Source organism: Muscardinus avellanarius (genome assembly GCF_963383645.1).
Source record: "Muscardinus avellanarius genome assembly, chromosome: 11".
In the NCBI taxonomy this organism is placed as follows: Eukaryota; Metazoa; Chordata; class Mammalia; order Rodentia; family Gliridae; genus Muscardinus; species Muscardinus avellanarius.
In genome coordinates, this window is record NC_137797.1 from 20651637 (window position 1) to 20667950 (window position 16314).

Consider the following 16314-nt stretch of genomic DNA (forward strand, 5'->3'; position numbering starts at 1 on the left):
AAATATCATCAAAATGGCCATTCTGCCAAAAATGATCTATAGATTCAATGCAATTTTCATTAAAATACCAGCGACATTCTTCACAGAAAAATCAATCATGAACTTTATATGGAGAAAGAAAAGACCCAGAATAGCCAAAGCAATTCTCAGCAATAAGAAACGTGCAGGAGTCATCACAGTCCCAGACTTCAAATTATACTATAGAGCAATAGTAGTAAAAACAGCATGGTACTGGCACAATAACAGATATACTGACCAGTGGATTAGAATAGAAGATACAGAAACAAATCCACACATCTTTAGTCAATTAATCTTTGACAAAGGGGCCAAACTCATATGCTGGAGAAAAGACAGCCTTTTCAGCAAATGGTGCTGGGAGAACTGGCTATCCATTTGTAGAAAGATGGAACTAAACCCCTATATCTCACCATGCACAGGAATCAACTCAAGATGGATCAAAGACTTAGAAATTAGACCTGATACTCTGAAGTTAGTAGAGGAGAGCATAGGCTCAACACTACAACATATTGGCACAGGCAGTAACTTTCTCAACAAAACCTCCAAAGCTCAGGAAATTAAAGCAAGAATTAACAAGTGGATAGCATCAGTTGATTTTCTATATGCCAACAATGAATCCATGAAGAAATAAAGAAAACTATTCCATTCACAGTAACCTCAAAACTAATAAAATGCCTATAAATAAACCTAACCAAAGATGTAAAAGATCTCTACAATGAAAACTATAAACCATTAAAGAAAGAAATTGAAGAAGACCTTGGAAGATGAAAAGATCTCCCTTGTTCATGGATAGGCAGAATAAATATCATTAAAATGGTCATCTGCCAAAAGTAATCTACAGAGTCAATACAATTCCAATCAAAATACTAACAACATTCTTCATAGACCTAGAAAAATCAGTCATAAATTTCATATGGAGAAAGAAAAGACCCAGAATAGCCAAAGAAATTCTCAGCAATAAGAACCATGCAAGAGGCATTATAATCCCTGACTTCAAATTATACTATGGAGCAATAGTCATTAAAATGGCATGGTATTGGCCTAATAACAGGCACACAGACCAATGGAACAGAGTAGAATATACAGAAACAAACCCACATACTTATAGTTGATTGATCTTTGACAAAGGGGCCAAATTCATAAGCTGGAGAAAAGGCAGCCTTTTCAACAAATGGTGCTGGGAGAACTGGCTATCCATTTGTAGAAAGATGGAACTAAATCCTTACCTCTCACCATGTACAGGAATCAACTCGAGATGAATCAATTACCTGGAAATCAGACAAGACACTGTGAAGCTAGTAGAGGAGAGCATAGGTTTAACACTCCAACATATAGGAACAGGTAGTCTTCCTCAAACAAGACCTCCAAAACAAAGGAAATTAAAACAGTAATTAACAAGTTGGATGGCACCAAACTAAAAAGTTTCTGCTCATCAAAGGAAACCATCAAAAATTTAAAGAAAATGCCTACTGAATGGGAGAAGATCTTTAACAGCTACTACTCTGATAATATCCAGAATACACAAAGCTAATATCCAGAATATACAAAGAGCTCAAAAGACTCTACACTAGCAAAACAAATAACCCAATTAAGAAATGGACAACTGAATTGAATAGACACTTCACAAAATAAGAAATACAAATGTATAAATAAAAAGATGTTCAGTATCATTAGCAATCAGGGAGATGAAAATCAAAACTACACTGAGACTCCATCTAACTTCAATCAGAGTAGCAAGGATAAAAAAAAAAAAAGTCAAATAACAACAAATGCTGGTAGGGAAAGAGGAACTCTTTTTACACTGTTGGTAAGAACGCAAACCAGTGCGGCTGCTATGGAGATCAGTGTGGAGATTCCTTAAAAAACTGGGAATGGATCCACCATATAATCCAGCAGCAGCACAATAACCAAAATATGGAACCAACTTAGGTCTCCATCAACAGAAGAATGGATTGCAAAGCTATGGGAAATACACACAATGGAATTCTACTCAGCAATAAAGAACAAAATCATGTCATTCGCAAGAAGACAGAAAGACCTGGAGAACATTCTAAGATTAGCCAAGCACAGAAAGAGAAGGAACATATGTTTTCTCTAATATACTCAAGCTAGGGAGTATTAGGAAGACCAGTATTAGGTACTCCAGTATTTGGAGGAGAAACCTCAGCAAAGCCAGAAAGGAAGGGTAGGGGAAGAAGGTTGAGGTTAATTAATGGAAAAGCTACATTTGAATATGTGTATACATGTGAATATAACACTGTTTACCTGGACACTCAGTATCGGGAGGGAGGGAAAAGGGGAAGCCGGGTAGGAGGGGTACCAAGTACTGTGTGAATATATGCTAACTTTCCATAAGGCTTAGACGTTTAGAACCCATGCTGTGTCTGCCATATTATATCATTTACCCTTGGAAAGGCTCTCGGGGCCAAGCATCCTCATGAAAGAAGAAATTCTATGAGAAAAAGAACATAGGCTAGTGCTCAGTATCGCTGCCCTAAATACAGTGGAAGACATTTAAAGTGGTAGGACCTCAGAGTCAGATACCTTGGCTCAAATTTTGACCTTCCATTATTGGCTCTGTGACCTTGGATAGTCACTCAACCTTTCTGTTTATCAGTTTCTTCACTGGTAAAAATGGAAACAAAAATAGTACTCACCTCATAGAGACTTCTTAAAGATAGGAAGAGTTCCTATCTAGGCTACTGCTTTAGAGTATGGACTCCACAACATCATCCACTATTGTTAGTAGTAATAACAGTAGTGTCCTAAGTATAATCATTATATAACGTATAATCATGTCTTTTCTTCTCTACTCACAGAACATCGCTAATTGTCCATTACTCCTGCAGTAGACTATTTACTATAATATTTTCATCTCAAAATAGATTTACAAAGAACTATTTGAGGGAAAGTAGTGACAGAGACTTGGAGGTAAAGCTAATGCCCTGGATAATTTAGAAACACAGATATAGAAGACATACTAAAGAATACAGAAGGGGTGTGTGTGTGTGTGTGTGTGTGTGTGTGTGTGTGTGTGTTCCTGGGGACTCAACTCATGGGTGTTCTACCTCAAAGATACACTCCCACCCCTGTGGTTTTTATTTTGAAATGGGCTCTCACTCAGTTGCTGAGGGCCTCACTAAATTGCTGAGATTGGCTAAGCCTGGGATCCTCCTGTCTGAGCAGCCTCCCTGCCTGGAATTACTGGCACCTATAGAAAAATGTTTAGTTTCTCTAAATAGCCAGCTCTGCAGTTGTCTTTTATGTTGATAGCAGTCTGTGTACTTGTCTTTCTTCAGAGGAACTTTTTTTTTTTTTTTTTTACACTTAATGGAGTTTTATTGGTTTTAGGGTGGTAAGATACCTTTCTTTTTTTCTTTTTTTCACCTGCCCCTAAGTCAAGGCAGGTGAGGGTGGGTAAGGAAAAAGATGTTTTTAACTAGCGTGTGACGTATAGTTGGGTGCGTAGGAAGGTTGTTAGTATTTTTTATGAATCTTGCTTAATACCATTCATTAGCTCTCATGCCTAGTCAGCAAAATGCTTTAATTTTAAAGTATAGAATACATGACGTGGTTGAGTCTTTTTCTTAAGAAAAGTAAATGCAGAATTGGGGAAAGCTAGCATAGGCAATATGCCTCATATTAGTCATTATGACTAAGTTAAGCCTTTAAGTTTTATTATTTGTCCAAAGCAAACTGATAGAAGAAAGTGGTACCACCAAAATAACTCTGGTGGCTACAGAAGGCATACTGTAAGCCCATTTAGGCTGCTGACTGCCTCTTGCCACTCTTTGGTAGTATAGATACCATCATTTCAGTAGATGGGTGGATAAATAAAGACTTTCTTCCAGAACTTTAGGCAAAAGTTTTAGTCCCCCCCCTTCCTCTCTCCCCTCTTTTGGCTTTCGCTTTTAAATCTTAAATGTTAATGTCACAGGCCACAGTCATGACAGGCAGCAAAGAGGGGAAGAGCCAGTAGGAAAGTGTTCAAAACTCCCATGATGGCCGGGCATGGTGGCGTATGCTTGTAATCCCTGCGCTTGGGAGGCGGAGACAGGAGGATCGCACAGGTTCGAAGCCAGCTGCACTGGCTTAAGAGACCCTGTTTCCAAATTTTCAAAAAGTGTAAAATAGGTCTGGGAGTGTAGCCTGGAGGTATAAGGGCTTCCAGGAACCCCAGTACCACCACAAAAAAAAAAAAATCCCATGTTAGCTAACAAGCTTCTGAATGTATCGCTGTGGTCCACAAAGAAGGCTGGAGAAGGTACCAAGGAGATGCTGAATCTACTATGACAGCCTCCAAACAAAGCTGGTGTCTCCTTGAACTTTAAAATAGTTCCTATGCAGCTTATTTTATTGTTGTTTAGGCAAATAAACAAGAGAGTTTTTCCATGCAAGAAATAAATAAAAATAAAAAGGTATGGGGGTATAGCTTAGAAGTAGAATGTCCCTGGGCTCAATCCCCAGTACCAAAAAGTAAAAAAAAAAAAACAAGGTTATCACTCAACATCGCTCTTCATGGTACACTACTATTTATCTTCATGGAAATTCAGTCTTCACGTCATTTGACAACACGAAGCAAAACAAACAGGAGAAGCAAACTTAAGACCTGAAAAAGGCAAGATGGGCACCCAGAGAGTTTAATTCGAATCATTTAAATATAAAAATAGGAAACCCAGCCTTTGGGAAAATTGATGAAGTCCTTGAAATCTTTGCAGAATTGACTCTGCATGATCACGCTAACAGAATATCAGAAACGTAACTATAACAATGTCATATTCAACTATTATACCACTTGTAAAAAAAATGTGCCCCCAAATTCATCATTTGTTTCATTCCGTACTGCAGATCAGTGAGTAGCTATAAGCTAAATCCTATCATGTGAAGTAAAATAAAGTTATTGAATGAATTCTACTTTGTTTTTTAAGCTAATGCCCTTGTTAAATCTTTTCCTTCCTATCTTAAAGTTTTTGTTTCCATTTCAAATGGATTCCCCTTAGAAGTGGGCTTTCTCTAGTTTTCATTTATTCTAGAAATCACAAGGATCTATTGCATCACACAGAACCTGAGGACTTTTTAAAAACTCAAACCTTAAGTCTCCATTCCCTGTTCTCAGTAAAGAATCCCACACAAAAGTCTTCCTTATTTTTCCAAACCTCAGAAAACAGTGCACATAAGAGAATTGGGTACAATGTGTTCAGCTTTTGAACAATGTGTTTCACGTTACAATCTTATGAATGGCCTTGAATCCCTGATGTTTAGAAGAAATACTAGATTCAGGGACTTAAAGCTACTTTCTATTAAGATGGTTGAAATTCTACTTGTAGTTCAAATATATATATATATATATATATATATATATATATATATATATATCTTAAGTTTAAATGTTTGAAAAACTCAACACAGATTACATTCGATCATAAGATTTGACTGGATCTAAGCCTATAGCAATAAAAGATATTTCTTCCCTACATACTATCTCCATTAGCACACAAAACAGCAACTAAACAAATCCAGACTAATTGCTTTGATTAAAACCATGAATTCAGAGTATGCCTTGCAGGATAGCTTTAGTAGACAGACTATACCTCTGAGGGCCCCACATCACAGCATGTGTCTCGGCTTCAGATCTTCCCTTGTGGTCCACAAAGGGAATGGTTCAACATGGAAATAAAAACGGACTGAGGAAAAGCAGGGCAGGTTTGTTCTTACGAGTCATGTTTTCGATTTGAAAACAACCAGGCCCCATGGCTTCTGGCCGTGTTCACTCTTCTCAGATTTCACCATCTAGACTGTAATGCCTTTGCCAGAAACACCTTCTGCAGAATTCAATAGCAACTAAACTAAAGCTCTGTGGCAGAGAGAACTGAGACTGGCTCTGATGTTATTGTCTCACGCTCCATGATTAATGTAGTAGATCAAGACTAGAATAAAGAATCTAAGGCAAATGTGCTTAACCTGGGATCCTAGGGTAGAATTTGAAAAGTGCAAGGCCACAGAGAGGAAAAAAAAATGCTATTTCTTTCACTAAACTTTACCTTGATATGTTCCTCGATTATAAGTATAGCCAATAAACAACAGCAATATTAACAGCATTGGTGGGCATGATAGTGCATGCCTTCAATCCCAAAGACTTGGGAGGCTGAGACAGGAGGAATGTAGTTTCAAGGACAGCCTCAGCAAGGTAGTGAAACCCTCAGGAGCCTCACAAGACCCTGTTTCAAAACAAAAAATACAAAATACAAAATAAAAATGGCTGGGGGTGTAGCTCAGAGATAGACTGTTCCTGGTTCAATCCCCAGACCACACACCCACACATGCACACATTAGCTGTATCAATGGCTTTGTTGCTATTAGAAATCAAACAGCTGAGACAGGAGGATTGCTGCAATTAGCTGACAGCCTCAGCTACTTAGTGAGGCCCTTTGCAACTCGGTGAGACCCTGTTTCAAAATAAAGAATAAAAAATGCGGCTGGAGGTATAGCTTGGGAGGTAGAATGCCCCTGAGTTCCATTCCAGTACTGCAAAAAATAAAATAAAAAATAAAAATAAAGAAATCAGAAACATTTTCATATCATGCTATAATTTCTACAGATCTCTAGTATTATCATTTGTGCTTAGCATATACAATGTGGATACATGGTACAAAGAGAAGTAGTTTGCTACTTAAAAAAGTGAGCCACCATATTTATGCTTTCATCAAGATGTCTTTTATTTATTTATTTATTTATTTTGGTGGTACTGGGGTTCCTGGAAACCCCTCTACTTCCGGGCTACACTCCCAGACCTATTTTACACTATTTTAATTTGGAAACAGGGTCTCTTAAGCCAGCGCGATCCTCCTGTCTCCGCCTCCCAAGCACGGGGATTACAAGCGTGCCCCACCATGCCCGACTCAAGATGTCTTTTTTACTGTACTATTTTATAGTTATATTTTCACATAAAGTGAAGGTTGGACATAAAGCTTTGTGTGATTGCTAAGTCACTCACATTCTTCAATTGCGCTTGCTCCATTGTCGGGAACAACTTAAGGTGACCTAATTGAAAATGAGAATTTTCCAGCAAAATATAAAGAGTCAAAACCAACTCAAGAAAGGGTAAGGTAAAAATCTAAACAGACCAATAATTGTACAGTAAATTGAAAAAGATGACCAGAAGTTACCCTATAATATACTGAGGTCTCAGGAATGGATTGTGTGCATCTCTTTCCAGTTCTGTGTTCAGTGACATCACATCTGTAGATTGAAATCTACCACGCTAGGATAGCAGTATTTACATCACAGAAATCGGCAATGATTACAAAACAGAGACTTTTCTTCTAGAGAGCCAGATGTTAAACATTTACCAGCACCCTCTTGGAATTAGTCCTCCATCCAAAGTAGCTCAGGTCCAGGTGGTTTTCCAGTAAAGTTCTAGCGACTATTCAAAAACAGGTAATTACTGTCTTCTATCCCTTACTATTTATGTTTATTATATTCCTCAGCGTGTAATCTTTAAATTCATAATTTTAAGGAAAATTCCTTGAACAAGTTCTCCACACTCTGTTTCCAATCTTCTTTCTGTTCTGATTGAATTCACTCCAATCAGGAGCTCATCCCACCACTCCGCTGGAACTGCTTATGTCAAAGTCATTATGACCCCAGTGTTGGATAAACCCCATGGTCAGCTTACATTCTCACTCATGCAACCAGTCAGCAGTACTTGACACAGCTGAACACTGCCTCTTCCTTGAAACATATTCTCCACTTGGCTTCCAGGTCATCACATGCTACAAGGTTTGCTCCTACTAACTTGCTATTTCTAAGTTTGCTGATTCTTCTTCATCGGCTCTTATGGTTTGTCCTCTGGAGTCATCTTGATTCCAAGTGTTGTAGTTTTAAGAGGTGGTAGAAACTTTAGGAGGCCTTGGTGAAGGGAGAATGAGCTCAAAAGGGCATTGCCCAGGATTAAGGCTGGTCTCACAGAGTAAGTCAGTTCTCAGGAGAACAAGTTGTTACAGAAAGAGAAGACTGACCCCTTCCCACCCCGGGCTTCCTGCTCTCCCACACGCACTCCTACATTTGTGATCACAGTCCTCCATGAAACTTCACCGGAGGCCGCCTTATCAGAACCGCCTAGTCTTGGGATTTTAGTCTCTACAATAAAAGCTAAATAAACTTCTTTTCTCGGTACATTTCCCAACCATATATCTTATACAGCAACATAAAATGGACTACAACAAGTGCTCCATGGCTCTATCTTATATCTGCTCTCAATCTGTACTCTCTAGAAGGTCTTTTCTACTTCATAAATTTACAAACATTATATATGCTCATGAAATCCAAATTTATGTCTTTAGCATGGACCTCAATCTTTGATTCTGAATTTAAGTATTGACTTCCCTACTACACTTTACTATCAGTTTGCCTAAGAGACATCTCAAATTTGGCATTTCTAGACATATAGTTGCTGCCACAGTAAAATGACTTTTGGCATATTTATCCTCCATAATAAACAACTTAAAAATGAAGAAAATTAAAGAAACTGTTTTCAGGTATTAAAAATAAATAATACAGGTATGATTCTTAAATGAAGAAAAATCCATGAGGTGAACTAAAAATTCTCCTTAGCTTTCCACCTGGGAGTCCTTTGCGAATAGTAACACAGAGAAGTAGACATCTTTTTTGTGTGGGGTGGGGGGGTTACTGGGATTTTTGGAAACCCTTCTACCTCCGGGATACACTCCCAGACCTATTTTTTTAATATTTTTATTTGGAAACAGGGCCAAACCTGTGAGATCCTCCTGTCTCCACCTCCCAAGCGTGGGGATTACAAGTGTGCGCCACCACACCCAGCAAGATCAGAAATCATTCTGAGTAGAGGAAGCAGTGAAATTTTTGAGAAATATTACCAGAGAAGAAAAAACTATATAAAAATGGCTCTCTATATTTTATAGAGATCTCTTTTGGTGTATAGATGTATACTAAGCTATACATGCACAGAGTGACCCTCCAAGAAATCTACTAGGGAACAAGCACTCAAAGCCAATAAAATTAACTCAGATTCCAAAGCTCTCATAATGACTGCCTATGATCAAGTTCTTGCAAATCAGAGTGAAAAGATTTGGAAATACCCACGCACTTAATTTGGACCTCAGAAAAAACACATCTTAGATGAAATTTTACTCTAGCAATAGAATAAGGGCTCTTCTCCCTCAGCCTCCCAAAATAGCTTAAAATCAAGTAGGATTAAGCTGACTGAGTAAATGTCCTGTCATGTAGAACAAAATGTAACACTGTTTAATGGAAAATATGCTCTAAGGCATATTCTCAACAAATTCTCAATAATGTAGCATAATAAATGTCCAGCATATAATAAAAATTACTAGATATATGAAGAAACAGAAAAAATAGAATGAAAAAGAGGAGAAAAGAAAAGTCAGTAGAAGCCCTGAAATAGCAGCAATGTTGGGATTGTCAAAGACATTACATTAACTGTTATAAATATTCCCAAGTATTAAAAACAAAGGTATCTATTGTGAGTGAATAGATACAGACTCTAGTGAAAGGAATGAAATTAAAAGGAAATTAGAATGAAAATTCTAGAAAAAAAACGTATTTGAAATAAAAAAACTCACTGAAAAGATGTAACAGCAGACTGTGCACTGAAAGAGTGAAGATTAGTTCTGGAGATTGGGAAGAAAAAATATCCAAACCATACACAGAAAGAGGAAAATGAAGCTTCAAGAGAAAAAATGAAAACTTCCTCAGTAACCTGTGAAATAATGTCAAATTATCTAATACATCTATAATTGGAATTATGAAAAATTATGTTTTGCAATTGAAGGTAAAGTAAAATTATATTGAGATAAGCAAAATCTAAGAAAATTCCTAAGTAATAAACTTATACCTTAGGCTTGAGGAAAATTAGAGCATAAAAAACTAGGCGGGCATGGTGGCACACGCTTGTAATCCCCACTTGTAGTCAGCCGCGCTGGCTTAAGAGACCCTGTTTCCAAAAATAAAATAGGTCTGGGAGTATAGCCCAGAGGTAGAAGGGTTTCCAGGAACCCCAGTACCACCAAAAAAAAAAAAAAAAAAAACTTGTGTCATACCTATATATACATATACTTGTGTGTAGATAATATAGAATATGTATTTATATATAATACTTAATATATATGCTGTATAATATATAACATATGCTGTATGTATATATACATATATAATACATATATGCTGTGTGTAGCTACAAATTATATATAATATTTAATATACATTATATTTAACATAACATGCTTACATGTATTATATATATTTATTTATAAATAAAATATCAAATATATGTATATATAATAACATTTAAAACAAACATGACAAATACACAAAGGAATACAGAAAACAAGCCAATAGGTAAATTAAAAATGATTGCTAAGAAGAAAAAAAAGACATGAAGAAAGAACAAAACCAGAGAAGTCAGACAAAATAACAGTATATTAAGGTAGACCCAATGTAACTTAGCAATTAATTAAATTAAAGGATCCAGCCAGTGTGGTGGCACATGTCTATAATCTCAGTGTTTGGGAGGCTTGAACAGGAGGATCTCAAGTTCAAAGTCACCCTCAGCAACTTAGACAGGCCCTCAGCAACTTAATGAGACTCTGTTTCAAAATAAAAAATAAAAATAGGGCTGGGGGGGCATGTAGCTCAGAAGTAGAATGCCCCTAGGTTTAATTCCCAGTAACGCGCGCGCGCACACACACACACACACACACACAGTAAATGATCCACATATCAAATGAAAATAATGATTGTAAAATGGGAAGATAAAAATAAACATACATGTGGTCTACAAAAAAAGAGCCCACATTAAATATAAAATAATAGATACATTCCCAGCCAGGCCTGGTGGTGCAAGTTTGTAATCCCAGTACTTGGGAGGCTAAGATAGGAGGATCAACTACTTAGTGAGGCCCTCTGCAACTTAGTAAGACCCTGTTTCCAAATAAAAAATAAAATAGGGCTTGGGGGTGTAACTCAGAGGTAAAATACCCCTGGATTTAATCCCCAGTATTGAAAAAAAAAAAAAAGATACATTCCTACAATGATCAAAAACAAATAAAATATGCCTGTTAGTACTATCCTTAATATCATTCTTAGAAAGTTGGCCAATGCAATTAGCTAAGAAAGCAAATTAAGAAATATGAAATTAGAAATAAAGAGGGAAAACTAACTTTGTTTGCAGATAGCATCATAATTGTCTAGGTATAAAACTCAAAAAACAGTATGAGAAGTAACTAGGATTTATAAGAAAGATCAATAGACTACTAACACAAAATAAAGAAAAGTCACAATATCGTTATGAAGAACATAAAAGAAAACTTGTCTAAATGAACAACTATTTCATGTTCCTAAGAAGACTTAATATTGTCAAGATGTCAGCTATTCCCAAATAAATAAACAAATATGTTGCAATCCCAGTTGGTTTGATGATTATTTTTGTAATTTCAACAAATGATTCCAAAGTTCATCTGGAATAATAAATAAAGTTAAGCAATTTTTTAAAATTGTACTAGTGATCAGGCCTTATTATACTAGAAAATAAAGATATTAGCATATAAAATGTGTTAAAATATTGTAGAAATGCCATAAAATCAAGCAAACAATAGAGTAAAATTTAAATATGTGTCTGTATAATCCTCAGATTTATGTTAATAGTAGCATCTTAAATAAGCAGGAAATAACAAATTAGTCTAAGTGGCAATGAAACTCATAACTAACAGTTTTGGGAAAATAAACTAGATTCATACTATATTCTACTTTCAAAACAAATTCCAGATTTATTAGAGATTTAGAAAATAAAATAAAAAATGAAAATATGTTCTACAATATATAATCTCACTTTGTTAAATAAAATGTCTCCTAAGATAGAAACCACACAAGAAAATATGAAACTTGTTATAAAAACATTTTATTTAGTAAAAGCATATGATAAATAAAAATAAAACTTATCAGCTACAGAGAAAAATATATGTCACATGCCTTGAAGACAAGTTAATATCAATTCACGGAAAGTTGGCAAAGGCACAAGACACAAAATAATTGTCCAGAATGGAAAATTCTCAAAAGAAGATAAAATTATTTGCCACCTAGGAAGCATTCCATGTTAAAATGTGGCAAAACTTTATGTATGCATTGGTTATAGAAATATAGAACCTCTCTCACCCTGACGAAAGAGGATAGATCTGTATAACCTCTCTGAAAAGCAGACTGGAATTATGAAAATTTTATAAACATAACACTTAGGGAAATTAATCCCAATGAATAAAAATGATGGATCTGTCTAAGTGGATATTTATGACACCTGATTAGAAAATGCTGGACTAATATGGCTCTATGTGGATTTTTCTAAGGAAACCATTCAAAACATCAATGGAAACAGGGAAAGAGAATCTTGGATGAAGCTAGGAGACACATGTAAGTTTGAATTATGAAATGGGAGGAAGAGCTGCTGCACAGAATTCTGGTCAAAGAGGAAAGCAGGAAACTTCCTAAGCCAACAGTGACCGCTGGAGATCTCAAAAGGTCGGGCAGCACACAGCTGTCCAGTATGTGAAATAACGTGAGGGCAAAGCACAACCCTTGCCTGGAACAATGGGAACAAGATGACTGGGTCTTTCTGGGATCTTAAGAGTCTCTCGGAGGCAGAGAACAGGTAGATGAGGTGGGGCTTAACAAGGAAACGCATATCTTCACAAGAAGCCATGTATTATCGAGGGAAGGAAGAAGAAATGGATCTTAAATTATGAGTAGGCCAGCAGCTGCTGAGTTCTTTGATTTTGGAAGAAATAAAGATTAAAACAGTTTAGGTGCACACAAAACTCCGAGTCATAAGCTTAGCCTATGAAGTAAAATTACTGTTTGCCTGGGATACTGCTCTATTCTATCCCTTGCAGGATCCTTTTGCAAATATTGAGATGAATCCACCTCATTCACAAAAATAATATCAAAAAAAGAGAACCAGCATCTATGCAAAGTTACTTTTAGGAAAGGGAAGAAAAATATGGAAAATGTGAGGGAAACAAGTGGCAGATGATGAACACACATCAGAAAAACATTGCCACCGCTTTGTTAAAACTCATGACCAGATCTATGGTCATGATTACAAGGCACCTAATGAATCAGAAAGCTGAAAACAGAGAACTGAAGGAGATGAAACATGAGCTGGCAGACTTAGGAAATAAATAAAAGAAGAAAAAAAGAACCCATCCAAAAAATCAAGGCCACATCAAGCAGCACGAACAGCCATCGCTAAAATCACACTAACGGATAGATCAGCAGGAGTAAGAAAAGCAAGCAACACGGTAAGATGTGAAAGACAAGCATGAAAAAAAAAAAAAAAACCCAAACCAAACAGAACAGGAAGAAAAAAATTAAGACATAATGTTGAAGAATGAAAAGATTTAAATCTATAGCTTGAATTGGAAACCCATACCAAAAAAATAACCACCAAAGGAAAAAATCTTATGTAATAGATTCAACACTGACACATACCCTAGTGATAGCAATGATCTTCAAAGACTTAAAAAGAAAAGAAAAAACCACTGTAGGCATTTAGACAAAAAATGATTAAGTAATCTGTGTGTTTGAGACAGTCCTCTTCATCTGATTATAGGGCTGCCCAACTGGACAGTGCATGTGCTAGCATTATTTACAGTTAGTTAAATGGTCATGGGAGTAAATTTTAGACAACTGTATATGCAATGCAGTAAAGTATGCCAAACATATGCAGTTTTTAAGCACTGTTTTCTCTGTATTTTATCTCTTTTCGTCTTTTGCCAGCTAGAACACTACACGTCAGTGTTTCCACCTTCAGTCTCAGGGGTGGGAAAATGTACTGAAGCTCAACGAAGCCGCAGCATGAAAGAAACCGCTCTTGGGTGACCTATGCAGCAGACGCTCTGACAACTTACATGGCCAGACTGACATGTGAGATAAAAATAAATCCAGTCTTACTTAACTCCAATTTCGCACTTTGTTACAGTATCACATCCTTCCTCATACCTAAGGCAAAGGGGGAAAATTAGACAGGCCTCAGGCTTCACATTATTCAATTCTGAAAGAAAGAGGTATAATAATGCTTTTTTTTAAAGAATCTAGGAAGCCAGATATGGTGGCACACACTTGTAATCCCAGTACTTAGAAGGCTGAGATAGGAGAATTGCAGATTCCAGGACAGCCTCAGCAATGTAGGGAAACTCTCAGCAAACCACCAAGAAACACTTTTTTTTTTGCCATTAATAAAATGAGTTCATTTTAAAGTTTCCCCAAAATAGACTTATAAAATTACCCACATACTGGGCTTAAAGATAACCTTTAAAAAGAGATTAAAATTTTATAAAATTATTTTCTCTTAGCTGCTAAAATACATAGATTGAAAGGTGTTAGGAGAGAAAATGTTAAGCCATGGTCAATGTTTAAAAAAGACAAATACAAATTAATTCAATAGAATACCACTAGGATATTAAATCTTAAAAACATTTAGGGAAAAAAAGGTACCTTTTTTTTTTAAGAAAGCTAGAACCTCTTTCAAAACAAAAAGTCAAAAGGGTATAGCTCAGAAGTAAAATGCCCTTGGAATCAATCTTCTTCTTCTTCTTCTTCTTCTTCTTCTTCTTCTTCTTCTTCTTCTTCTTCTTCCTTCTCTCTTCTCTCTCTCTCTCTCTCTCTCTCTCTCTCTCATTCTCTTTCTTTCTCTCTCTTTCTCTCTCCAGGAAAATAATATGTGACAGAGTTTCTATAACTAACCAAACTATCTGGTATTTTATGCTTAAAGAAAACCAACAAATACAGTGATTTTGAGGAACGCTTTCTGGAAGAAAAAAAAACTGCTAGATAATAAGCCTCAGTCAATCAGGAAATGAATGAAGAAAAATAACTGGCTGGCAGTGACTACTGAATTTATTTACCCAAGGATGAGGATGGCTGCTAAGCAGAATGTATTTATTATAAATTATGAGATAAGCAAATGACAGGACAAAGGTGAGAAAGACAGAAGTTGTGAGACTGTGAACATACGCAGATTTCCTCACACGTGTGGCTAATAATCTCTAAAGAACACAGACTAGATTTTTTTTATCTTATATAATTGACTAAAATTGGTAGTGGAAGAGAGAGAAGATAAAACAGGTGTTTCCACCATAGCTGCTCTTTGTAGTCATATGCAGGACTTTTTGAAAATAATCACCCCTTAATCTAGAGGCACTGGTATTTTTAAGAGCTCCCAGATGATGCTAATGTGGGTCAGGGCTGAGAACCACTGAAGTAGCAGAATACTACCAAATGTCACTGCTGTAATGAAGCAGCAACAGACACTGGCTGAGGTAGAGGCAACAGTATAATAAATTGACCAATAATAGAATTTAAAATAAAACATAAATGTTTGAATTACAAAGAAGAATGTGCATACATACATGTGTTTGAACACACACAAGTGGTCACATATAAAACACAATAAAAACAAACTATGAAAAAGCTTTTTTTTCCCATGCCAAACGCAATATTATGTATGGGGGAGGGTGGAACTCACCAAGGCCCATTTACCTGTATGTCACTATCACTCTGAGCTACATTGTGATGTAAGCCTACAATGCGCCAAGGAAAGTAATACAAATCAAATTTTAAAAAAGAAGTAGAGAATAGAATAGTGGTTAGCAGAGCTGGGGAAGGACATAAAGAAAGGGAACTAGAGAGAATGATTAACGGGCACAGGCACAGATGGGTAGGAGAAATAGTTCCTAGTGGTCTATAGCACAGCAGAATATAACTATGGTTGACAAACAAATGTTCCAAAAAAGATAGTAGAGAGGATACTGCATGTTACCAAGAAATGATAGCTGTATAAGGTAAGAAATATGCCAATTATCCTGATTTAATCATTGCACATTGTATACATGTATTGATATGTTACAATGTAACCCATAAATATGTAGTTACTATGTGTCAAATATAATATATATTTAGGATTAAAAAACACAGAACCAATAAAACCTGAAATAATGATACTTAATAATCAAATTCACCTGTGTGGTTTTAATGGGCTAAACTTACCTGTTAAATATGTGTGCATATAAATATGCCTGTGTATATACATATATATATATACACATGTGTTTATACATGTTTATGTGTGTATATATACCTATTTATATGTGTATATATAGCTATGTATGTATACATATATAATATATGTGTATATGTATATAACATCTATTAATATGTATATAACACACATATATGCAATCAACTGTTAAA